Source organism: Mus musculus, chromosome X (genome assembly GCF_000001635.26).
Source record: "Mus musculus strain C57BL/6J chromosome X, GRCm38.p6 C57BL/6J".
Lineage (NCBI taxonomy): Eukaryota > Metazoa > Chordata > Mammalia > Rodentia > Muridae > Mus > Mus musculus.
This window is the reverse complement of record NC_000086.7, coordinates 85,853,999-85,881,821: the sequence shown is the minus strand read 5'-3', so window position 1 is coordinate 85,881,821 and position 27,823 is coordinate 85,853,999. Positions and strand designations below refer to the sequence as shown.

The 27,823-nt window shown below is 39.0% G+C and overlaps 1 protein-coding gene across 3 annotated transcripts in view; it reads right to left on the bottom strand.

The window, feature by feature from the left end:
- 5430427O19Rik (RIKEN cDNA 5430427O19 gene) overlaps window positions 1–27,823 on the bottom strand; it is a 114,532-nt gene that overhangs the window by 9,678 nt on the left and 77,031 nt on the right. The window contains exon 1 of one of the 3 annotated variants that reach the window (NM_001163539.1): window positions 11,386–11,549. The exons of the other annotated variants lie outside the window; for them this stretch is intronic. The gene's annotated coding sequence lies outside the window, so the exon portion shown is untranslated. Of the gene's footprint in view, window positions 1–11,385; window positions 11,550–27,823 lie in introns of those variants that run through there. 3 annotated transcript variants of the gene reach the window in all.

Here is a 27,823-nt window from a genome sequence, read left to right as displayed (position 1 = left end):
ACATGTGTTACATATACATACACACAGGCACTAAACTAAAAATAAACGTTTTTTTAAAAAAAAATTAGGATTGAAGAATTAACTCAGTGTCATAGTACTTCCTTCCTAGCAGTTGCAAAGTCCTGAATTCAATCCAAGTTCCACAAAAGAAAAAAAAGATTTTAAAACTAAAGAAAAATATTTTAGAGTAACTAAGAAGAAACAGAAAGGTGATACTTTCTGTACAACTGGATTTTGGTGAAGGAATGAGAGGCTGTCAAAAGTGACCTTCAGTGGGCTCTGAAGCACAGGACTCTCTTAACAACACAGTGGGCAGGTCAGAGACAAGAGGGACTAGCAACATAGTGAATAAGTCTCTCTTGCTACTCTCATGTTTGGCAGTGACAGTCTGTAATGTGTGATTTTTCAGAGTCGCACATGCCTTGAGAGCCTTTCTTGAAGAACTTGACTTTCTTTCCCCTGTTCCCATTCAGATAGGTTCCAGATCTCCCACTGTGTATCCCCCACTCTTCAGATTCATCCATCTGATGTGGGAGACGCTTCTCTCTCAAGGTGCGGGAATATTTATGAAAAGCACTGATGGTCTCCGTGCCTTCACAATAGTGAAGAAGTTTGTTATTTGTGAAGAGATTTGTTATTATCTTAATTATGATAAGTAGAGTTTCCACCAGTCTAGCTGAGCAGGGTACAATCCCCGCACTTGGGAATTAAAACCAGCCTCTGCTACAGGCTAAGACTGTCAACAACAACAACAACAACAGGCAGCCATTCATGTATATGAAGCCAAGTGCAGATTCGTAAAGTGAAAATCGATCCTAGTGTCTAGAGATAGATTTATCCCCTGGGTGGGAAGAGTGAGAAATAGTGTCGGAGAAATCCATTGAAAGACACAAGGCTGAAAGCCTTTCATTGAACTTCAGGTAATGTTAAGAATTTCTAATAAAAAAATCCTAAATCAAATATCCTCCAATGTTTTAATGATCTTTACTGCCAATATGACACCATAAATGGACAGTTCATCTCATGTCACAGTTCAGGCACACACACACACAAAACATATATTGTATAAAGTTGTCTTTGGTGTCATGTGTATGTACAGAATGATACATAAAATTTGCATTTTCCGAAAGACACAAGTATTTCAAAATCTTTAACAAACCTCTTCTGGTCCCAATCTTTCAAAACCAAGGATTCCCAATCTGACATTCAAGGAAATATTATCAGGGTGTATTGAAGTCTAACAGTAAAGGTCAAGATGAATGAATTTGGGTGAGATTGACAGACTGTAGCTATGGATACAAGCTAGGAGACTTCTGGGTTCATTCTCCATCTGACACAGGAGCTGAGATCAAGGCAACAGACGAGACAGGGAAGAGATGGGAGGGACTGGGAACCAAGCATAGCAGAGTACTCCCATATTCCTAGCACTTGGAATGTAAAAGCAGATGGATCAAGAACTCAAAGTCTATTTTGATTCCATAGCAAATATGAAGCCAGGCTGAGCTATATGATACTGCCTTGAAACCAAAGCAAATATAAATCAACAAAAGCTCTCAAATGTGGAAATGAAGGTGAAAAGGGGGCCTGAAATAACTTTAGAGCCAGGGGGAAGATTGCTCTGGCTTTTGATGCTTGCTTAGGTGAACGTGGTAAAACTCCGCCTCAATAGCATAAGCAGCACCCTTGAGCCTGGATATTTTGAGATATGGCACTAGTGCTGTCTGAAATGGGGCTGGGGGCATGTTTAGCTTCGTTCCTCTTAAGCCTACAAGAGATGGGATATCTGAGTACAAATATTCATGTCTAGGGGATGCCAGTATGATGAAGTAGATCCATAAGGCTAGCACTTGAGAGACAAACACAGGAGGAGGCCAGCTCCATTTCTCTGCTATGATCCAGACTAGCAAGGACTCCATCGAGAGACTATGTCTGAAATGACAGAGGGAGAGACTGAAGGAGGAAGATTGATTCCACCAGAGAGGTAAGTTACTACCTAAAGTCAATAATAAAATCAGCTTCCAAAAAGAGGAAGTCGGGACCTCAGGGAATTACTGGTATTTTTAATTGTGCCCCATAATGACACCACATTGCCTTGTCACAGATCTTTGTAAAGACTGCAGGAGTTTCGGAAGTACTGAATAGATCCCGTTTTAGTTTCAGGTGTTAAAATTGAGCAGCTTTGGAACAATTTATCCAGTGTCCCGAGGCAGTCAGACACTATTTGTCAGAAAACAGAATTTACAGTTACATTATCTAACTTTTCAGACACTAGGCTGCTTGTGTGTAAAGTGAGCATTCCATTATCTCTAGAAAGTCCTGAAACTTGACTATTGCCTGAATTTAGGAAGAGGGCTGGTGAATTTACCCAGAATCTGATGTTTCTGAGAACTGGCAGCAGAGGGCAGTAGAAAGCACAGCACAGAGCTTTCTGAAAGTTCCTAAGCTGTGCAGACTATCGCTGCACAGAAATTAGAAACAGAAATATACAAAGACAGTTGATTTGAGCTGCACGTTACAGCCCAAGCCTATAACACCAGTACTCTGAAAACTGACACAGGAGCACAGCTGTGAGTTTGAGGCCAACTTGGGCTACATAGCAAGACCCTGACCAAAAGGGGGTCTCAGGTAAAGCTGGTAAAACAGTTCACTAGGTAAAAACATTTGCTGCCAAGCCTGATGACTTCACTTTGATCCCCAGAACCCACTTGCTAGAAGGTGAGAACCAACTTTGGCAAATTTTCTTCTGAGCTCCACATAAGTGCCATTATATGAACACACAAATAAATAATAGATAGATAGATTATTTTAACTTAGTTTTTAAAAAATTATTTCATCTTATAACAACAAATGGACCACTAGAATGAACACAGTGTTTTGAATTACAGAATCCATTAAAAAAAACACAAAACAGAGAATAAAAACTTCCTGGGACGATTTTAGTTTGTTTCTAGCATTTTTCTTAATAATTTTTATTGCCTATGAAATGTTAAAAAAATAAATAAATAAAGCTATCATGATATCTCAAAGGCATACTTAATTTTATTTGAGGCACTGATTCTAACTGATTAAATTGTTCATATACCTTATTGTTTGAAGTTTTATTTCTTATCTTATGGAAGCTTGCTCTCTCTTTCTCTCTCTCTCTCTCTCTCTCTCTCTCTCTCTCTCTCTCTCTCTCTCTCTCTCTCCCAGTGTGTGAGTGTGTGTGTGTGTGTGTGTGTGTGTGTGTGTGTTTAGATTCTATCACTGGTTAAGTGTGAAAAGAAGACATTCAAGGACATCTGCTGATTAGATGTTCTAGGCAGATTTAGCCTACATTAATCATTACCAGACAGTGGCATACCAAAATTAGCCTGGTTTGCAAGTTCATAAACTAGAAGTATGGGCTAAAGTACAGTACTTTGTTCAATCATTTACTTGGTTTTCTGAAGAAACTTCAATATAAATTCTTCCTTCTAGATCTCTATGTATGTGTCTGTATACATTACCATGAAATTCTTGTTATAACTTCTGTATATAGACATGCATTTGACTTACACTCTAGAGCAGAAACACAGGATTTTCTCTTTAGAGAACCTAATGATAGCACATATCTAATCCCAGCGCTAGGGAACCATAGACAGGAGGATCAAAAAATTAAGGCCAAATTTGTCTACAAATTCTAAGCCAGCTAGGACTACATAATGAGAACCTTTATAAACTACAAAAGAAAAACAAAGCAAAAAGAGATAAAGAGAAGGGACTTTGTAAAGGGGACATCTAAAAATACCTGTTAGGTCCAACCACAGAAGGAAAAAAAAATACCTGTTAGGGATAGCAAATATTTAAGGTATTATAGGTCATACAGAGTCTGTTGCAACTCTGCTATCGTAGAAGAAAAGCAGACACAGACAACATGCAAACAAATTGTTATGGCTGTATTCCAATTAAACTTTATAAAAACAGAGTCCTGGTCTGTGGGTTGGTTAACTTTGACCTTAATCAACTACTGCGTGTAGTAGCATATTCCCAACACTTGAACAATTGCTTACTTCAAAGTTAGTCTGGGCTAGGTTATTATAAGTTTCAGGCTAGCTTGTGCTTTAGATAAGACCCTGTCTTAAATTAAGATATAAAACAACAAGCAAACCAAAGGCAGGCACAGAAGGACTTGGTGAGGCATACCCTGACCCTATGCATTGGGAATTTGAGGCTGAAGATCATGAGTTCAGAACCAGCATGGACTTAATTTAGAGAACTGATCTCATGAGAGACAGGGGAGGAAAAAGAAGGAAAGAAAAGAACAATAGGAGGATACGAAGGAAAAACAGGAAAAGAAGGGGGAAATGCAGATAAAGTAAATTGGATCAGACATCCTGATAACAACTCCTCTTTGGTTACTTTCTATATTTGACTTCTAATCTTTCAACAATATTGGACATTGAATATTATCATAGCTGTCAAGTGAGGAACTGACAAGGTGATAGATGATAAAAATGTTCATTTGAGGGAAATAAAGAGAGGTAGCAGGAGTAGCAGGGCAGACCATGGAAATTATGAGAGGATATCATCAACATGTATAATATACATCGATGACAACATCAAAATAAATTGTGTTAGTATATGGACTATATAGACTATTTAATTAATACATTATATGTTACTGAAAGGTGTATGAAGGAAAACCTCCCCTTCCTAGGTCATGCAGCTACTGTCTACTGAAAGCAAGGTTGAAAGCCATGTTTATAATCTCCAAAGCCTGTATTTAGAGCATGTTGTTCTGCTGCATAGTTGAAAGTAGTTAATATCACACAGTTGTGATACCAAGCACTTTTGTTCTTCCGAGAAAACGACATCATCCCTGTTAATAACAACAGCACTTGCCAAGTAAAAGGAAGAAGATGCAGTGACGTCTATATTTTGTATGTCAATGCTCATTAATAAGCAACTTATGCTCCATTTTGAATATAGCAATATTAATATTTTCCTGAATTCGTCCCAATACTGTAGCCTAGTATTTCATTAGTCTTGATTTTACAGCTACCTTCCACAGGTAATTTAATTTTACCAATGTACTGTTTACACATCAACCAAACATCTAGATATGTCAGTCCCCCGTGATGTGTGGTCTGCCTGCTTAATCTCATCTCTGCCTGTTCACAACAGGACTGGAGACCCTGGCTGTGCTGAGCCTATCCCAGGTCCACCTATCCCAATTACCATCCTTGGGATAATTTATTCTTCTGTCCTGAGAGCTTAGACTCTATAGTTATACCCTGGCCTATCTCTCATAATTTTCGGGTCTCACCTCAAACACATAGCACTTCAGAGACTCTCTCTACCTAAATTAGAAAAGGACTCTACGTTCATATCTTCCTTATTGCAAGATAGTTAACAGTATTATGTGGGATATTAATAAAATCCCAACCAATGCCATCACTAAAATAATGGAAACTGTGTGTAAGAAAGGAGTAATGGCAATGGCAAAGAGAAAGACTGCTGATTGGTATGGAAGGGAGGCATTTGGGATGGTAGTGTGCTAGAACATAGCTTGTCTCTTGGAGAATACTTTCAGTAATGACAAACTAAGACACTGGAAAAGGCTGGACTGAGATGGGTACAAAGGACACCTCCAGTGACCAAACACAAATAGAGGCAGTGAGCTGGAACCACTACCCAACACTGTGTTGTATAATCTGGTAGGAAAAAAAAAAGATCAAAGTAAAATGTTGGATGCTACTTCATAGATGATCTTGATCTTTGCCATCAAGTCTGCTAGTACAAATTTCTCACAGCTGTGGGTCAGAATACACCTGTAATCTCAGCACTCAGTAGTCAGAGATGAGAGAATCAAGAGCTATTCTTGATTACATAGTGATCTTAAGACCAGCATGGGCTGTAAGAGCTTATCTCAAAATAATAAGAAGAAACAGTAGCCTTTAGACAGTGGTGACAATTTCATCTGTTTCAACATCTACAAACTTCTTTCACTGTAGTAAATCCTTTAAAATAATGCATGCTTATTTTTTTCTTGTTTTGCCACTATGTGCAATATTGGATAGGTGTCTGTGAATATTTTTTCAGGCCAGATTTTGAGCAGCAAACTTACTAGAATACAGCTATTATTAAATTGAATTTTGGTGTTCAGGGTGCAGGCTCTTATATAGCCCAAGCTAACATGAAGCTCATTACACAGCCAAAAACAGTCTTGAACTTATGATCTTCCTGCCTCCACCTCCCGAATGTTAGGCTAAGAGACATGCACTATCAGGAGTGATAACACACACCTGAAATCCTAACACTGGGAAAGCTGAGGCAGAAGGATCAAAAGCTTAGCCATACCATGTAATGAGCTCGAGGCCAGCCTGACTTCATGAGACTCTGTCCCAACAGCTCAAAAAATAAAACCTAAATAAAATGTCTGTTCTTTCTGGACATGATGGCACACATCTATAATCTTAGCACTGAAGAGTTGGGGCAAGGAGTATTGTTTATGATTCTAAGCCAGTCTAAGCCAGTCTAGTCTATGTAGCAGGTACCAGGCCAGACAGGGCTATAGAAACAGGCTGTCTCAAAAGCAAAACAAACAAACAAACAAACAAACAAATAAAATATAAACTCTATTCTTTAGAGATAGAAATAATTAATGGCTTAATGGTATATTTTAGATTATATCCTGAATAGTTCATCTTACTCGTCTGTATTTCTTTTGTATTATTAATGTGTATGCAGATACAGGCATATGTGAAGGTGCTCATGCCTGCAGAGGGTAAAGATGAAGCTTGCATGCTATTTCTCAGGCACTGGAAGCCTTGTTTTGTGGGACAACGGCTCCCACTGGCCTGGAGTTCACCAATTATGCTAGGCTGGGTGCCCAGAGAGCCCTAGGGTCTCTGCCCCTCACCTGCCTTGGGATTACAAGGGCACATCACCATGTTCCATTTTTATTCAGATTCTGAAAACCAAATTCAAATTCACAGCAAGCAATTTATCTACTGAACTATCTTCGCAGCCTCATATTATTAGGCTTTTTTTTTTTTAAAAAAGTCAGCATATAAAGTAATGAGTTTCTTTACCAGACATTCATACATATATGACATTATACTTTGTTCTTATTAATCCCCATCCTCTACTGCCTTCTTCCATCCTTCCTGCCTGCCTGTTGCTAATTCTGTTTCTCTCTCATTACCCTGTCTCTCCCCTAACACTTCCCTCTTAAGGTTTCTTTTTCCCCTCACATGACCTCTTTCTTGATTTAATACGCATGCGCACTAGAGACGTTTCTACAAACACCCTGATTTCATTCTTCTTTACAGCGTAATGAAATTCCATTTTGTATATCTGTTATTTTCTTTATCTAAACATTGGCTGATGGACATCTAGGCTGTTTCCATTTCTCCACTATCATAACTAATAAAACAAGAAGTAAGGATGTGCAAGTATCTCTGTAGTACACTGCCTTAGAGGACTTCAATTATATACCCAGGAGTGATACAGATGAGTCATATATTCTACTTTAGTTTTTTTTTTTTCTTTAAGACATGGTCTTCAACCTGTGGTGATCCATCTGCCTTGGCCTTCTAAACTCTGGGATTACATGTATGAGTCAACACACTTGAGTTCTATTTTCAGTTATTTGAAGTACCTTTACACTGACTTCCTTAGTGCATTCCCATTTTTACAATCCCACCAGAAGCACAGTAGAGTTCATCTGTCCCAGCATTTTTACCAGAATTTGCTGCCTTTTTTTTTGATGATGATGATGATAGATAACCTTTCTGACAGGAGTGAGATGAATTCTCAATTCAGTCTTAATTTGCATTTCCCTGACTCATTCATTTTTCAATTCCTGTTATGAAACAAAATTTGTGACTAACTATTCTTCTGCCACGCATTTTTTTCAAGGCAGGGTTTTATACTGGGTGTAATGATATGTGACCATATACATTGCACTCAAGATGCAGCGGCTTTAGGACCACCACAAGTTCAAAGCCAGCCTGTACTACATAGAAAAACTGTTTGTCAAAGACAAAAGAACAAAGAAAATTCTTCTTTTTCTATTTGACTTTACCAGTAAATAATTTTGATTTCAAATGTACTGGTATCGTTATATTAAAAGACAATAACTACATCTAAAAGCTTTACCTGATTAGGAAATAACTCATTTCAGAATGTGTGGACTTTGGTACAGAAGTATTAGTAAATATATTCTTTCATAATTTTGATGTTTCTTTATATTCTTCCTTATCACTTCCTACATTTGAAAAATCAAACCTATGAGCACCTTTTAAAAATATTTTAAATATACTTTTAGAAAAAAGAGATTTTCAAAATAAGGAACAACTTTTCTAGTTTATAAATCCACACTTCTCTTCCATTTTTTGATATAAGGTCTCATTCTGTAGTCTGGGTCAGCCCGAGACTCAGTACATACCTCAAGCTGTCCTTGAACTCACATCAGTTGTCCTGCTTCAGCTTCCCAGGTTCTCAAATTACAGGCATGAGTCCCCACCCTTGGCTTGATCTTACATTTTTTCAATGCCATAATTATATTATCCTTATGTAAAACATTGCTTGTGTTCTTAGAAAATATACACTCAAGAATTTATGGATGGTATGTGTAATGAAGCCAACAACATACTCTCAAAAATGTCATAAAAGGGAGAGAGACAGGGAAAAAATGAGAAATAAACATGGCAAAATAATGTGCCAAATTAATGTACTTGATGGAGACGTGGATGCTCACTATATTATCTCAAGGGAACAGAAAGGGATAATTGTTTGTTTCTTTACTTTTCTTTATATTTAGTTTGGTTTTTGAAATGAGGTTTTTCTGTGTAGCCCTGGCTGTCCAAAAACTGGCTCTGTAGACCAGGCTGGACTTGAATTGACAGAGAGCCACCTGCTTCTGTCCCCAGCTTCTGCCCTCTAAGTGCTGGGATTAAAGGCCTGTGAGATTGAGGGGTTGTTGTAGTTCTGAAGAGTATTACAAATCTGTTAACCATTCATGTCACAATAGATTGTTTTAAAGATGATGTTCATGTGAGTGTGGTGGTATATGCCTTTCATCTTAGCACTGGAAAGGTAGAGGGAGGAATATCAGGAGTTCCAGATGTGTCTCAGTCACTTAGGGGTTTCAAGGACAGTCTCTACTAAATGAGACTCCATCGCATAAAACCAAACAAAAATATTTTCCACCTTGCTATGGATGTTTACACAGTTTTCAATACTCTTTATATCTACAAAAGCTTTATATCTAAAAAATCTTGGAAACAATTGTTCCAGAGAGGCTCATGCAAGAAATGCAGTAGAGTATCAATATGAATAGTCGAACCAACTCAAGTCCGGATTCAAGCATAGACAGATGATGTGCACAAAAGGAAGGATGTTTGAGGTAAACAAAAAAGAAACAAACAAACAAAACAAAAAACGACTAAAGTAAATTTCATGCACCCATGTATTCCCTGTCTTTAATACCAAATGAAAGCTTTCCTCAAACCATCCGGATAACAGTTTGAAAAGCCGTATCACTATAAACCATATTCACTTTTAATATTTCCTGCCACATAGGATAGCACTATCACAAGCTTGCTGAACTGAATCATCGAGACTGAAATTCAATGGGAATATAATATGTTTTTTCTCTTCTCTAAGTCATCAGCACAACTGAAGTCAAGAGCCATGGCGTTCCTGCATATTCTGCTTGTTAGGCCTTCTCATTAAAATGTAGAATTTAAACAGTGTAGCAGTAGCAAAACAGAACTGATGAAATTATAAAAAGAAAGGTTTTGAAGGCTGAACACAGTAGTGCTGACTTGTTATCTCAGTAGTGAGAAGTCTGAAGCGTAAGATCGCTGCAAGTTTGTACACATCCTAGGCTACGCAGTATGATTTAAGGCCATCCAGGGCTACACAAATAGACTTTGTGTCAACTCTCGCATGCGCGCATACACACACACACACACACATACACACACACACCGGGTGGGGTGGGGTGGAGCATACATGTAAACTGTTATCAGAATCAGGCTTATTGGTGCACACCTATAATCCTAGCACTTTGGAAACTGAAGCAGGAAGTCCAGTGTGCATTACCAAGGAAGAAAGAATCCATCTCAAAAAAAAAAAAAAAAAAAAAAAGATGCAGTCACAGAGCCACGGCCACAGAGTTTGGCTAAGTTGCCTGCTTTTCTGAATTACTCAGAAAAACATAATGTTTCCTTCTCTTCTTTCCTACCCATGGTCTAGGCATGCCTCTGAACATGCTTAAATCACATGGCGTGACAATCTATTCCTCCTGTCCTTCTTCCTCCTTCGGTCAGCTGCTGAGATTTGCAGTTTGCCTGCCCTAAGGTCTTTGCTTTTCAACACTAATAAATTTGTCCTCCGGCTTCCAACTTTTAAAAATTAATTGATTAAAGTAATTTGAAAGATGTTTGACCAAATCAGTCAAATTTTCCAATTAAAACAGAATAGATTATACTCTGCCTAGTGGCCTGTACCTATAATTTCAGCACATAAGAGACTGAGCTAGGAAGACTTCCATGAATTCAATGCTAGCCTGGTCTACATAGCGAGTTTTGGATCAGCTGGAGCTACACAGTAAAACCCTACCTTTGAAACAAACAAACACAAATTGTGAGTTATTTTGAGGAACTGACTACATGAATCCAACCTTTCAGTATGTATTATACATCTAGCAGACTTTACAAATAAAATCTCTTACTGTTATTCTACTCATAGAACTTCAAGCTTCATTGCAGACCTGTATCTTAAAATTGTGTTACTTAGCAGGCATGGTAGATCACACCTGAAATCCCAACAGTAAAGGGCTGAGGCAAATCAGTCTAGGCTACAGAGTGAGATCTTAGAGCAAAGAAAATAAATGAATAAATGAATAAGTGAATAAATAAATAAATAAATAAATTAGAAATAACATTTTAAGCTGGACCTTAAACTTATAGTGCCAACTATTCAGGAGATTAAAATTTCAAGCTCTATCTGGTCTATCTGGCCAGATGTTAATGAGCTTGTTTTTTAGAAAATAAAATTTTAACTCTAACTGTTTGCCTAGTATGTACAAGGCCCAGAGTTCAAGAGTCAGTGCTCAAAAGCAAGCAATAGCAGCAACAACAGTAAAATAAACCAGAACACTGTTTTTAGAACTACCCAAAATGACATAAGGATGTCAGGGAAGGACGTGTTTAGCTTAATTTTTATTACTTAACTGTCTAGCCTCACTAAACATTTGATCAAGTTCCTAGTCACTCTAATTTAGTAAGCTAAGAAATCCTTTCTGATGACGTAGGCGTAGGCTTGAGTTCTAATGATCAAAGGCTAAGAAAGCGTGGGAAGAGGAAGGAGAAGAGTTGATAAAAGAACCAAAGAGCCCAGTGCCTCCCTTACCTTCACCGGAGTCTGCTCCTTGGATCCTGCAGCAACACAATGACTGATCTAATAGAGAAGAACTAGCCAGACAGGGCTCTTTTCAAAAAGCTCTCAAGTCTCTCACTGAAGAGGCTACTAAGATCTGCCCCCTTCTTAGTATCACTGATCCTATGGAACAAGAGTTGTTTCACTTAAGTCTAGTTTGTTCTAAAGAAGGAGTGGGAAGTCCCAGGAAATGGGCAGGAGGTAACTGACAAAGCCACACTGGGCCACAGAATGGTGTTTCTTCCTCTTTTTTTGAAAAATGAAACCTATCTGTGAAACTGTCTTGTGTTTTTTTCAAAAAAAAAAAAAAGAAAACAGTTTATGGTCGCACATTACACTAGTAAAACTTCGGGTAAACCTCTTCCACATGAGAGCAACATGCATACATGACTTTTAAAAACTCTCTATCCTGATTATTAATAATCTATAATTTTCAAAGCATTGTTTCTCATTGTTGGTAATGTTAGCTGGGCATAGTAGCTTATGTCTTTAATCCAAGTCCATGAGTGGGCTGAGGCAAGGAATTGACAAGAGTTTGAAACTAGTCTGCCGAAAAAGGAGTAAAGGGCTGTAGAGAACCCCAGCACTCCAGAGGCAGAGGAGGAGATGATCTTCCTAGATCACAAATTCCAGGCCAACCTTATCTCCTTATGAAGTTCCAGATCAGTCAGGGCTTCAAAATGAGACCCTGCCTCAAACAACAACAACATAATAATAATACTTTAAAGAATATAAAGAACATGAGTGCTGCTCAGTGGTACGCTTACTACAAACAAGAACTCAGAGACCAGCAATTGACTTTCTGTGTGAGTTTGCAGTGACCTCCAGCATGATTTCATGGAACATTACGCAGATGCAGTTGATGATTCCTACATGTGACACATAACCTGACTTGGCCCACTCAAGGCCCAAGGGTAAGTTCAGCTTTAGTACAGGCATGAAAGCAGACCTAAGGATAGATCTCTGTGTGCTTTGGTAGCACATCAAGAATTTAACTGTGATCAAGAGATTCACAGCACTTCCAGGGCGAAAACACTGCTTAACTTCAGCCTAATTGAAGCTCAACCACAATGATGTTGATAGCCTACAGTGGCTCTCATCTAACACCAAGAACTCTGCTTGGTGGGGCCCATAAGAGCTAAACTGACAATGCCACATAGTACCCAATAAAAGATAATTCTATTTGACCAAGTTATCCCTTAGGTCCTATGTATATTTTGTATGTTTCAGAGGTGTGTGTGTGTGTGTGTGTGTGTGTGTGTGTGTGTATCTGTATGTGTGTCCAAGTGTGTGTTTGTATGCATATGTGTGCAGGTGTGCCAAAGGACAAAGTCATGTGTCCTGTTCTATCACTCTCTGCCTTATTCCCTTGAGGAGGGGCCTCTCACTGTTTGGTCTTGGAGGTGGGCTGGCAGCAGAAAGCTCCAGCAATCTTCCTGTTACCACTCCTTACGGCAGCAGACTACAGCTGCTGTTGCAAAGTCCATGCCCATGGTTTTACAGTAAGTATTTTTACCCTCTTCAGTATTTACCCAATTTCTGTTTTCTTTTTGAGAAAGAATCCCACTCTATAGAAAAATTTTATATAGTTATGTAAAAGTAACTATGTGTCCTGGGCTAATCTCAAACTCACAACAGGGCTCTTGTCTCATCCTTCTGGAGCTGGGGGTACAGGCATTGTGTCCAGAAAAGTCATTGTTTTACTCAAATACACACTACAAAACTCATAATGATGACTCACATGATAATCTTACCATCCAGAAAGCTGAGGCAGAAGGATTACCGTGAGTTTGAGGTGACCGTGGTCTATATAGCAGGATTCTGTCTTTAAATCAAAGCGCAAATGCCTCTAGAGTGGTGGCTCATGCCTGTAACAGCAGCATGTAGGACGTTGAGCCAGAAGACAGTTTAAGGTCGACTATAAAAATTAAAATAAAAATGGATGGAGGCATACCTCAGTGGTACCATGTTTGCCTAGCATTTGTGAGGTTCTAAGTTCAATCCTCAGACTAGACCAGGACTTGTGACTAGATGTTACCCAAGGGTGGGACTGAGGGGCACGACTGGGATGTAAAGTGACTAAATAAATAAAACAAAAAATTTTAAAGAGCAAGTGCGATCTCATTTCCTGTTCAACTTGCTTTCTCTGCTTTGGGCTTGTGGTTGGAGATATGACCTCTTAGCTTCCTCCTGCTGCCACGCCTGTCTGCTGCCATACCTCCTTACACTGTGATGAATTCTCATCCCTTCAAAACCATAAGTCCAAACAAACTTTTCCACAGGTCACTTTTGATCAAGGTGTTTTATCTCAGCATCTGAAAAAAACTAAGACATGTATGTAATAAAAATGTCTGCAAATTGTACAAAAAAGATGTAAAGAAACTGAACCTTTCTCCCCCTTCTATCTCACAGTTCTGCTTTCCCAGAGGCACCCATTATGGCTGGAATTTGCTTTATTTGCTATTTTAAGCAAATTTGAAACAGACTGTCCTGGAGCTCACTCTGTAGCCCAGCATGACCCCAAAGTCACAGCAATCCTCCTGACAGTCTCCTGAATGCTAGGTATGAGGTACGCTTAGCTATTGTCACCTTCTGGAGTATCCACTCCAAAGATTAGATATATCTTCTTTTTGAATATATATATATATATATATATATATATATATATATATATATATATATACATACATATACACTCCTGCCTTTTACCCTTCTCTTTAACTGTGCTCAACCAACTCTCTTCATTGAGACAGGGTCTCCCACACTCCAGGGTGGCTTTGAACTCACTATGTAGTTAGTCAAAGCTCAAGGCTGATCTGAAACTCCTGATCCTCCTCACTTTCACCTCCCAAGTAACCAAGAGCAGCTTCTTGTAGGATAGAGTGTCATAAAATTCAGGACTCCTTCAAACTCTTATAGAGCTGAAGCTGATCTTGAATTCCTGATCTTCCTGCTTCAGCCTCTCTAGTACTTGGAATGCAGCTACAGGCTGTATGGCTCATCATTCCTAACATTAGAAATGTGTCAGACATTGACTTTGTGTCCTTTCTAACAAGCTCATTAATTTCTGGTGTGTGGATGATTCAATAGTGATGTATCAAGCCAGGGTTTTGTTGCTGCATTCCTTCTTTAGGAATATCTCTGCACCATCAGAACCACCTAGTTGGTTTTGTGTCACTAAACATTACTAGTTATCTTTCTGCTTCCCACTTCTTTCTAATCTCTTTCCTTGGTTTCCTATTAGTGATACTTCTTACATTGAGTTTCCTAGTCTTTCTTTACATCAGCATCTTATCTTGGCGAACTCATTATCACTTGCCACATTGTCCACTTTCTTCTCTGGATGACTTGGAGATATAGAGCCTATCTTTGTGTTTCTCTTTTGTGATCATTATAATTTCATTTATGAACACTTGTCTACTACACATAAATAATGTTAAATATTTATCTTCTGGTCACAAGTCACAACCTCACCTAGAGCATCACCCAACTCAGTACTTTGAAATAAAATTCTCCCCTAATTCATCTTATCCCTGATCGCTACAATTAGCCACCAAGTCTTCCAAGTTTATGCTATGGACCAGAGTCATTTATAACTGAATTAGATTTGAACCTCTAAAAAAACATGAACCAGAAAAAAATCATTAGTTCTCAAATGGTAGAACTTAATGACATAAAAAAGCCTTTTTACAATAATGAATAATCTAACATCTTGGAAACTGCAGTCTCATTTTCCCATATTCATTTTCAAGGTTTATCTGAGTAAATTTATGATTACTATTTTCTGGAGTGATAATTACCTAATTACCATAGTCTATTATATAACATTTCAGTTACTACTACTTCTACTTCAGAAGATTCATTTTAATTGCATTCTACAAAATTAACATGAACATGTTAGAATTTAGGAACATGTTATATGTCCCATAAAAAAGTTAATACAACATTTAAAATTATTAGTTATACTCCAATAGGTTCCATTTGTACTAAAGAACTCCATAAGGTGGGCTCTGGGACAGGACTGCTTCTTTGGAGGACAGGGTGACAGATTACAATTGTTTTACTAAGCGCCGCATTCTGCATTCCTATGCAGCTGTAGTAGCTTCTTGTGCACTAGTGGTTTTGTTATTTAGGATATAATTGATTATAATGTGTACTGCTTGCTCTTGGTTAACTCCCATTTGCCTCCTCATAGAGATTTCATTTCAGCATCAAATTATCCGATGATTGCTGCATTTGTAAAGCTTCTGAAGCATTTCAAAGTTCTTTTGGTTGGAAAATCAGTTCAAATAAAATAGTACATAAATTTAAGTGGAAGATTGAATTTAATTATATAGATTTCATTATTAAAGCCATGTGCAGTATGCAGAATACCTCATCTTTATTGGACACCCCTTTAATCAGAGGGAGCAAAGCAAGAACCTGGATGTTTAAGGAATAACTTAAATGTAGCCAGAATCACTGGGTCCTGCTTTCTGGATTTTTTCAAACTATTTTTAATTTTGCCTGTTAGTGTGGGAACATGTGTAGAGGTCAAAAGTTACCTTTTGGAAGTCAATTCTTGTCTTCTACTTTGTCGAGACAAGGCTTCTTTTTGCTGCTGATCTGGCTGAAGAGCCCAAATGTAGCCTGTCTGTGAGCTTCCTTCCTGAGTCCTGCCTCCTATCTCACTGTCAAAGTGCTGGGACACCACTTCTAGCTTTATACGTGGATTTCAGATATAGAGTCATCAAAGTACACAGCTAGCATGTTCACCTTCATCTCCCTGGCCACTGGGCTTCTCCTCTCTAATTGCCATCCTTTTCTTTTCCTTGATGCAATCTGCCGTAATCAGCAAATATTCCTTCATCAGAATTTAATCCCTACCATAACTCTAAATTAAAGTTCAGTCTGAGAATGCATAGCAAGATCTATTTCTGTCTCTGTCTCTGTCTCTGTCTGTCTCTGTCTCTGTCTCTGTCTCTGTCTCTCTCTCTCTCTCTCTCTCTGTGTGTGTGTGTGTGTGTGTGTGTGTGTGTGTGTGTGTGTGTGCTGTTAAAATTCCTTCCAGTGCAGAGGTAAGCAACATGCACCCCTTGCTCTAAGGTCTCAACATCAAACCACTGTTCAACCAAAGTTCACTCTGAAGAAGCAATGTGTTTATTCGGCTTCCTTACAGAGGTGTGGGGTGCTCCTCCCCCAAAATACCGCACTGAAAAAAAAAAAACCCTACCTAGAATGGAAGAGGGATTACCCATGGTTGCATAGTCTCCCCTGGTTTATGTAGTCTGGCCCCTTTTGAGGCCACATGTAATTAAGGCAGACTTGCTTACAACAGGAAGTAGTGAGCAACTGGATATTCTAGTGAGGGAATCATTCCTCTTGTCCCCTCTGCAGTAAGGGAAATAAACCATCAACAAAACCAGCTGGGCTAATCCTTTTTCAAGGGGATGCAACTGGACTCTCCTAGATGGTGATTGCTTGGCTAAGAGGACAGTGTGTAGATTGTTTTGTTTGAGCCAGGATCTTGTATGTATCCAGGGCTGACATTGTCCTCTTGTCTCGGCCGGCTTCCCAGTTCTGGGATTACTGGCCTGTACTTAGTGTCTGGCTTAGTGTTTTGTTTCATGTGAAGATGTTTTGAGAGACTTCACTTCCCTTTTCCCCTGGTTTTATACGTTCTCCCTTGTCTCTCCCCTGGTTTGATTTCCAGCCATTAAGAAACAGAGATATACCAGGCAATGGTGGAGCATGCCTTTAACCCCAGCACTGGGCGGCAGAGGCAGATCTCTCTGAGTTCCTGAGTTTGAGGCCAGCATGGTCTACAGAGCGAATTCCAGGACTGCCCAGGCTACATGGGGAAACCCTATCTCAAAAAAACTTAAAAAAAGAAAAAGAAAGAGAAAGAAAGAAATAGAAACAGATATATCTGCTCCTTAAGCCAAGATAATACCTAATTTCCTCTGCCATAAATGGTATTAAAATAATTTTAAAATGAAGGGAAAATTTGAATCTGTTGGTATCTATCTGCTCTTCTTTCTGCCTCTTTTTTTTCTCTTTTTTTCCATTTTTTATTAGGTATTTAGCTCATTTACATTTCCAATGCTATACCAAAAGTCCCCCATACCCACCCACCCCCACTCCCCTACCCACCCACTCCCCCTTTTTGGCCCTGGCGTTCCCCTGTACTGGGGCATATAAAGTTTGCAAGTCCAATGGGCCTCTCTTTGCAGTGATGGCCGACTAAGTTACATGAAAATGGCCCACTGAACCAACAGGCTAAAATCAATTGTATATTGAGATTAAATGTGATTTCAATTCTCTTTAACATCTCGCCTCTGTATATTTAGAAAACACAAAACCATAAGGCAAAGAGTGAGCACAGTGAACCTTCCCATCCAAAGGCTTAGTTGTTTGCCTCTCTAGCGGGCAGCATGAACCTGAGAGAATGGGCCGAAAAACGAGGCAGACTAAAGTCCCACGCAGTAGCCAAGTTTATTCAGAGCATCAGACAATACTCTGAGGGTTAAGAAAGGGCACATGAGTAAAGTGTATAATCACAAAAACAAGCCTCACATGGTAAAAAACTGATTTTTTTCATAGAGGCATATGAGCAACAACAACAGAAGTAAACTCACTACTATCTGCTACACCCGGGAAGAGCCTGCAAGCACATTCCAGAATCAATTCTATATTTTGAAGAAACTGAGGTCAAAAGATTCTTGTCTTATTTTCCTGGAGTTTTCTTATAAGTACTCAGAATTCTCACACGACTCCGTTCCTGGACTGTCGTCCTGCCGTGCTTTTCTCTTCCAACCTGCTGTGGGACAGTGGCTTTGCTGATCAATGGTTCCAAATAGTTCAAACACTGTTGTATATCCCACCCTTTGTATTTTTAATTTGTAGTTTTTAAATATATTTCTTTTTCTATTATTCTCTGTGTGTGTGTGTGTGTGTGTGTGTGTGTGTGTGTGTGTGTATGTGTGTGTGTGTGTGTGTGTGTGTGTGTGTCTGTGTGTGTGTCTCTCTGTGTGTGTGTCTGTGTGTCTGTGTATCTGTGTCTGTGTTGGGGGAATTAATATATGGCATGGCATATGTGTAGGCATCAGAAGGGAACTTGTCTTATGGATCCCTAGAGAAGCTTAGGGCTACCAAAATCATATGAGGCCTATAAAGAAGAAACTGGAACTTAACCCAGTAGAACTATTTCACAAAGCAATACAGAAGTGAAAAATAGTGTCATCAAGCTGTTTTTGTTTCTTCAAAATATTTGTTCCTTATTTATAGAATACAATTCTTCACAATATTTATGTAATTAAGTACTGGCATGCATATAATGGACTATGATTATATTCCTGCTTCACTACCTTCTTACCCTTTCTCATTACTGTTGTCCCCCCTTTCTTTCCAAATGTGCAATGTGGACACTTTATGCATGTTGCTGCATCTGCTATTGTACATATTATGTTCTCGAGATGGGGTTCCAGAGCACTTCCCCCATTCTATGGCTCCTATAGTCTTTCTGCCTCTCTTCTGCAATGTTCCTTTGGCCTTAGAGGAGACATTATAGATGTCTTATTTAGGACTAGACACTCAGCAGTCACTTATTCTCAGCACTTTGCCCAAATGCTGGTATTATAAGTGGACACACCATTGTGATCAATTTGCCTGCAACATGTGTCACTCCATTTATCTCTAGGGTTAATTGGCTAACATTAACTGACGAGGCAGATAATCCTTTCTTTCCTAACCACTCCATATGTTCTCCCCACAAGGCTTTATGCTATGTTTAAGAGGACAAGAACTGTTCATCCATGAAGTTAATATTGGTAGCTTCCCTCCCCTGTTAGAACCAGAAAAGAAAATCCCTCAAGATTTTTTGTATTGCATCTGAACATGAGGATCTATATATAGCAAATATTTTATTTCTAGGATTTCTATTGCTGTGATGACAACACAATGACAAAAAAGCAAGTTGGAGAGGAAAAGGTTTATTTGGCTTATACTTCCAGATCATAGTACATCATTGGAGGAAGTCATGATAGGAACTCAAACAGGGCAGGAACCTGGAGGCAGGAGCAGATGCAGAGGCCATGGATGGGTGTTGTTTACTGGCTTGCTCAGCTTTTTTTTTTTTTAATGTTTGTGGGATATTCATTTCTTTTTTTCCCACATTATTTTTATTAGATATTTTCTTCATTTACGTTTCAAATGCTAAACCAAAAGTCCCCTATACCCTCCCCCTGCCCTGCTCCCCTACCCACTCACTCCCACTTCTTGGCCCTGGCATTCCCCTGTACTGGGGCATATAACATTTTCTAGACCAAGGGGCCTCTCTTCACAATGATGGCCGACTAGGCCATCTTCTGCTACAAATGCAGCTAAAGACATGAGCTCTGGGGGTACTGATTAGTTCATATTGTTGTTCCACCTATAGGGCTGCAGACCCCTTCAGCTCTTGGGTACTTTCTCTAGCTCCTATATTAGGGGCCCTGTGTTCCATCCTATAGATGACTGTGAGCATCCACGTCTGTATTTGCCAGGCACTGGCAAAGCCTCACAAGAGATAGCTATATCAGTGTCCCTTCAGCAAAATCTTGCTAGCATATCCAATAGTGTCTGTGTTTGGTGTCAGCCTGCTTTCTTATAGAACCCAGGAACATCAGCCCAGGAATGGCACCACATGCAGTGGGCTTGGCCCTCCCCCATTGATTTCTAATTAAGAAAATGTCCTGCAGCGTTGCCTGCATCCCCACTGTATGGAGCATCTTCTCAGTTGAGGCTTCTTCCTCTCTGATGACTCTTGCTTGTGTCAGATTGACCCACAAAACCAACCAGTATACTCTAGTACATGTATAATATAGATTAAAAGGTTTGATTTATGTAATGTGACTATAAAAATATAACTGATATTTTTTATTATTATTTTTAAGGGTGCAAAGATAGAACCCAGGGCCTCATGCATGCTGTTTTACATTTCAGGCAAGTATAGTTCTTTTAAAAACTAAAGTATATTTTAAAAAATAAAGCTTGGCTTTCAGAGAGAATTCCAGGCCTATAATTTCAACAACTAAGAGGCTGATACAGGGGTGGGTAGAAACTCAAGAGTAATTTGGGTAACAGAGTTAGACATACATACACATATTAATATATATATATATATATATATATATATATATATATATATATATATTACTGCATATATGTGTGTGTATATACAAAATAATCAGACAGTGAAAAAGATTATTTTTCCAAAGATTATGCATAAAAGTGGGTGCTAGAGATTTGGGCCCAGGTTTGTTTGTTTTATTTTAACTCCACAACTAGAAAACTATGGAAAATATAATTTATATGTCTTTGACAGAGTACGTTTAGAAAGAAATGATGAAAAGTTTATATCCACATGAGTCAATAAAAATTGGATGTATCGGGCTAGAGAGATGGCTCAGTGGTTAAGTGCACTGGCTGTTCTTCCAGACGTCCTGAGTTCAATTCCCAGCAACCACATGGTGGCTCACAACCATCTGTAATGGGATTTGATAGCCTCTTTCAGTGTGTTTGAGGACAGCTACATACAGTGTAATCATATACATAAAATAAATAAATAAATCTTTAAAAAAATTGGAAATATCTAAAACAAAACATTTTTAAAATGCAGTGTAATACTGGATGTAGTAACAGAAAAATCCAAAGTTCATGGCCAGCCTGTGCTAACTTAAGAGACACGGTATCAAAAAGTGAAAGGGGGCAGGGAATGTGAATCAGTTTGGAAAGTCTTAGATCACATGTCCCTGGGTTGAATTCCAACAGTCAATAAACTGGGTTTAGTGGCACCTGACCATAGCCCCAGCCAGCTCTGGTGAGGGACAGGATGAAGAATCCAAAGCTCAAGGTCATCATGGGCTACAGGACAACTTAGAGGCTAGACTGTCTTACTTGAAACTGTGTTCCAAAAAAAAAAACCAAAAATTGAAAATAAAATCTATATGTATCAAAGGAAAACATAGGCTGTTGAGTTAAATAGTATAAAATAGGAAAGAACACAAAGTCAAAAATCTACATGTGTAAGCTTAGCTTAGATTAAATTTCATTAACCTTTGCTGTATTAAAAGGTAGAAATCCTTCAAATAGCACCTTTAATGAATTAATTTGTTTATTCTACTGTGTGCTTATAATCTCATGTGCCTGCGTGTGGAGAGTACGAATGCCTGTATGCTTCAGCAGAAACTAGAAGACAACATCCTCCTCCATCATCCTCCCCTTATTCCTTTGAGTCAGGGTCTCTCTCTGAACCTTGGGTTTTCACTTACTCCACTGTGCTTGAAGCAAGAAAGTCCCGGGCATCCTCCTATCTCCAGCTTTCAAAAATTAGAGCCACAGGCATTTTCCGAGACTCCTCAATTGTTATGTCAGTCATGTTGGTGCTGGCATCTTAACTCTAGTCCTCAGGATTCCATAGCCAGTGCTCTTAACACTTCAGTCATTTCTAGCCCTTGGATAGAATGTTTAAAGTCAGCATTGGTGTGCTAAAGAGATACAAAGCAGAACTGAAGAATATAAGAAAGCTTGTGTCCATAAAAAGATGGAAAAACTGAGGACACCTTCAAAGAAAAATATGTCTAGCACTGAGTGACGACGAAGGCATGAATTAACAATGGGGTATGATCACATGTTTTCTGTGGAAACAGAAAAAAAAACCACTTAAGTAGGGGAGGGAATCCCAGAAGTTGCAGTGTATTGCTTCCCAAATTAGTGCATAAAAAAACCATTCCAGAACTGTATGATGTAGGAGTTTTGCTTGATTTATTTGCCACTAATTAATTAATTGAGTGGGGTTTTTTGTTTTTGTTTTCAGTTTTGTCTGTAGATAAAGGGATCTCATACAGTCTAGACTATCCTTGAAATTCTGATCTTTCTGCCTCCATTTCACACTTACAGGCATTCATTACCACATCTGGCCTGTGGTTTTAAATAGTAGCAAATTCTTTAGTTCACAATTCTGTAGGTGCCATTTTCTGGATTGAACTAGGCTGGGCTAATCTCATCTGGATTTGCTCATTTGTCTATAGCAGATGTTCTCAGCCTGTGGCTCAACCCCTTTGGCAAACCTCCAGCTCCAAAAAATATTCACATTATGATTTATAACACTAGCAAAATTATAGTTATAAAGTAGCAACAAAAATAATTTTACGGTTGGGGGTCACTGCAACATAAGGAACTGTATTGAAGGACTGCAGCATTAGGAAAGTTGGGGACGACAATGGATATTGAGAGAGCCTCATTCACATGTCTCATGTTTGACCAGGGTAATGAGAGAAAATAAACCACTTGTCTAGCAAGTAAATGAAATAATAAAGGTACTAAAAAGTCAAATCTCCCATCCCAAATAAATATTTTAAGCCTCCATGTGTGTCAAAATTGCTAATCTGCTATTCATGAAAATAAAACTAACACAGGCATAATGATTAAAGGCCTTTGCCAATAACCTAGAGACTTTGAAACCAGACTGCGTAAATTATTAAAACTTTGTTTCAAAAATAAAAACATAAAAAGGACTGGGTATATAACTCAGCTGTAGGATGTTCATCTCTAATGCATAAAGGCCCAGGTTTAATCCCCAGGACCATAAAAATAAAGGATGTATATTAGTACTTTTCTATTGCCACAATGACCAAGGAAATAGAAGGATGGTTTGAGGGGCTTAGAGTTCTAGAAGGAAGAGTGCATCACCATCATTGTGAGGAACCATGGCAGCAGGCAGGAATGGCATCTGGAGCATCAAGGTAAGAGCTAACATCTAGAACTATAAAGAGGAAGCAGAGAGAGTAATTGAGCCACTCAAAAGCACATGCCTTTTGAAGCCTCAAAGCCTTCCCCAGTTGCATACTTCCTTCAACAAGACCACACCTCCTAAACCTGCCCAAACAGTGCCATGAACTGGAGACCAAGTATTCAAGTGTACAAGACTATGGGAGATATCTCATTCAAACCACCTCAAAAAAGAAGGAAGCAAGGGATGAAGGAAAGGAGGGAGGGAGGGAGGGAGGCAGCAAGGGAGGGAGGAGGAAGGAAGGAAGGACATTATTACTTAAGCTAAAAATAATCTATTTTTTTATTATTTTTAAAAGTGATGTGAATGGAACCGAAGGCCTAACAAATGTGACCCACTCCTGAAATATACACCTTAGATGATATTCTTTTTTTGTTTGTTTTTTTATTTGATATTTTCTTTATTTACATTTCAAATGTTACACCCTTTCCTGGTTTTCCCTCTGAAAATACCCTATCCCTCCCTGTTCTCCCTGCTCCTCAAGCCATTCACTCCCACTTCCTGGCCCTGGCATTCCCCTATACTGGGTCATAGAACCTTCACATGGCCAAGGGCCTCTCCTCCCATATTGATGACTGACTAGGCCAACCTCTGCTACATATGCGGCTAGAGACATGAATTCCACCATGTGTTTTCTTTGATTGGTGGTTTAGTCCCAGAGAACTCTGGGGGTACTGGTTAGTTCATATTGTTGTTCCACATATAGGGTTGCAGACCCCTTCAGCTCCTTGGGTACTTTCTCTAGCTCCTTCATTGGAGACCCTGTGCTCCGTCCAATGGATGGCTGTGAGCATCCACTTCTGTATTTGCCAAGCACTAGCAGAGCCTCTCAGAAGACAGCTATATCAGGCTCCTGTCAGCAAGCTCTTGTTGACATCCACAACAGTGTCTGAGTTTGATGGTTGTATATGGGATGGATGCCCAGGTGGGGCAGTCTCTGAATGGTCATTCCTTCAGTCTGTGCTCTGAACTTTGTCTCTGTAACTCCTTCCATGCGTCTTTTGTTCCACTTTCTAAGAAGGATCAAAGAGGGAAAAGAGGGAAAGTTGAATTAAAGCACACATTTCCTTCAGGGAAGTTTTGCTTCTCCACTGTGGTTTCCCATAATCTACTTTCTAGTTTGCATTCCAAGGTATGGCATTTGAACCCCTCCTTGAACATCTATTTGCTTTCTTACAATTCATAAGGAAATAATACTGTATTTACAAAGCTTTTATCCTAAGTGCAAGATGATCAAATCAAGAAAAACTGGTTCTTGCTGGTCCTCTGGCATGGTCTCTCTGAATACTTGAGCTAAGGAGTCAGTTGCAGAATGCACTCATCCAAGTCAAATTTATTAACTTCCCTCAGATCTGTAGGAAACCCAGGGTCTTATGTGTATAATGCAAATACTTCTATCACTCATCTGAATACTCATTTTTGCTGGCCATTTTCTCAAGTTGATTCTCCCTCATCTAAAGACAAAAAGCAAGCAGCAGTCCAGAGAAACATTTAAGATGTTTAACTCCCCAGATTGCTGTGGGGTGAGTTCAGATCTCTGTATTTGTTCTGGGGATTGCTACATTTAGGAACTCTCTCCATGGTTCTTAGGGTGATGCAAGTCTAGAGAAAGTTACAAAAAAGAAACAACTTTTAAACCTGAATGGACATTACTATTACCTGAGGAAATTTTATTTTAAAATTTATTATTGTGCCAGGAATAGTAGTGCATGCCTTTGTTTCCAGTACTCAGGAGGCAGAAGCAGATGCAGATCTGTGAGTTGAAGGCCAGCCTGGTCTACATAGTGAGTCCCAAACATTCAAAGCTTACACAGTGCGACACTCTTTCAAAGGAAGGAAGGAAGGAAGGAAGGAAGGAAGGGAAGGGAAGGGAAGGGAAGGGAAGGGAAGGGAAGGGAAGGGAAGGGAAGGGAAGGGAAGGGAAGGGAAGGAAAGGAAAGGAAAGGAAAGGAAAGGAAAGGAAAGGAAAGGAAAGGAAAGGAAAGGAAAGGAAAGGAAAGGAAAGGAAAGGAAAGGAAAGGAAAGGGGGAAAGGGAAAGGAAGAAGAAAGAAAGAAAGAAAGAAAGAAAGAAAGAAAGAAAGAAAGAAAGAAAGAAAGAAAGAGAAAGAAAGGAAGAAAGAAAGAAAGAAAGAAAGAAAGAAAGAAAGAAAGAAAGAAAGAAAGAAAGAGAGACAGAGAGAGAGAGAGACAGAGGGAGGGAGGGAGGGAGGGAGGGAGGGAGGGAGGGAGGGAGGGAGGGAGGGAAATTATTGTGTGCATGATATGGATGTGTGTGGTGTGAGCATGCCTCTGTCTTCATACTCATGTGGAGGTCAAAGAACAACTTTCAAAAATGGTTCTTTCCTTTGATCATGGTTTCTAGGAAACAAATTGAAGTCATCAGGCTTGTGTGCCAGGCACTCTTAGCTTCTGAGCCATCTCGAGGGGCCACCTGGTGCATTTTAAATGTACACACTGCATATATTAGGGTCCAGGCTCCAAACCAAAAGATTATTATTTAACTGATGCGGAATGGGGTTAGACGCTAGTTAGTTAATTAGTTACTTAGCTTTCATTTGTTTTAAGGCAGAGTTTCACTATGTAACCTAGATTGCCCTGAAAAGTCACAATCCTCCTGATTCACCAATCATATAACTTCAGAAATATGCCACCATGAACTGCTAGGCATTGATATATTTTTGTTACTGTGCTTATCTATCTATCTATCTATCTATCTATCTATCTATCTATCTATCTATCCATTTGTCTGTGTATCTATTTATTTACTTTGTATTATAAGTGCCTGGGTACGCAGGTACCATAGTGTACATGTGGAAACCAGAGGACCACTTGCCCTAGTTGCCTCTCTTTCCTCCCGGTGGGTTCCAGGGATCAAACTCCGGTTATTAGGCTTGGACGCAAGTGTTTTTACTTGCTGAGCCCACAGCTTTGAAAATTTTAATCATCTTTGCAGATGAGTCTAGGGTTGAACTATTCACCACTCTGGTATTCAGAAAAATGATCTTTTGCTCTCTCCCTCTCAGGTTTATTTATTTGTGAGACCAAGTCTCACTCTTGAGCCTAGGTTGGCTTTGAACTCCTAGCAGTCCTCCTGTCTCAGCCTCCTACATGCTGTAATCCCAGGCATGACCCATCAGAAACAGGAATTTCAAGTAGATCTTTAGTTTTAGGAATCCTTTACATACTTAAACATTATAGAAAATACAAAAAACTTTGGTTTAAGTAGTTTATGTTGACATTGTTCTTTATCTTTTCCCTTTTTTGAAAAATATTTTATACAATGTATGCTAATCACAACTTTTTTCCTTCCCCAACTCTCTCCAGGTCCTCCTCACATCATTACCCAACCAATTCCATGGACTTTCTTTATCTCTTTAAAACAAACAAACAAGCAAACAAACAAACAAATATACATATATACACACACACACCAAAAACATACACACAAAAATTGTAAATCAAGATATATTAGCAGAATAATAAAATGAAAATGTCCAAACAAACAAAAAATAATTTACAAAAATATCATTGATTTAATTTTTTATTGGACATTTACTCCTGAACTTGGGGGCTACTCTGAAATGTGCTTAATATACCCAATAAGACTTCATTGGAGTAGACTATGTTTTTTTTTAAAGTCAGTACCAGTTGAAGATGGTTTCTTAATTAGGGGTGGGAGCTTGTGTCCACTCCCTCCTCAGTCCTGGGATCACATCTGCCTTGAACCTGTGCAGGTCCCATTCAGGCTTCTAGTCTCTGTAAGTTCACATGTTCATCAGACACATGTATCTGGAGGACACTGCTTCTTTGGAGACGTATTGACACTTTTCATAACATTAATTGCAACTAAACAAAATATGGTGCATATGTCTACCTTCCCAACTTCTCATGAGGGCCAAGCAGAAGAACTGAAACTCAAGGCTAGTCTAAACAAGTTAACAATATCCTGTCTTTTTAAAAAATTTTATTATTATTTCTTTGGGAGTTTCTTATGATGTATTTTGATCACATTCATTTCACTTTGATCATGTTCACCTCTCACTCCTGAGGTCTTCCTTCTTTCCCCACCAACTTAGTGTCTTTTCTTTGTTCAACCTTTCAAGACCAAATTTGTGTTGCCCAAAATATTCTTGGATGTGTATTCTTCCACTGGAGCCTGATTGACTTACCAGTAACAACACTCAGAGAAAACTGACCTCTCTTTCCCCATTCTCTCGTAGCTAAAGGTGATATTATGCGCCCAACTTCCCTCTCTATGCTGTGATTTGGTCTGCCTTGGGCTTGCACAGACTTTATGCAGACTGTCACAACTTCTGTGGGTTCATATGTGCAGCTGCTCGGATAAAAACAGACGATATTTCCTGGTGGCAACCCACCACCTCTGGCTCTTCCCCTCCCATCTTCTGCAAAGATCTCTGAGAGCCCATCTTTCATTATTCCCTTATTTTCTGTGCCTTGGCCAGTGGTAGTATAGTGGTTTTAAAAAGATTAAACAGGGTTCAGTGGAAATATAGTTCAGTGCTAGAACATTTGCCTAGTATGTGCAATGCTGTGGATTCAACCTATAGTACTAAAGAAAATTTGAAATCAGTATTTTAAAA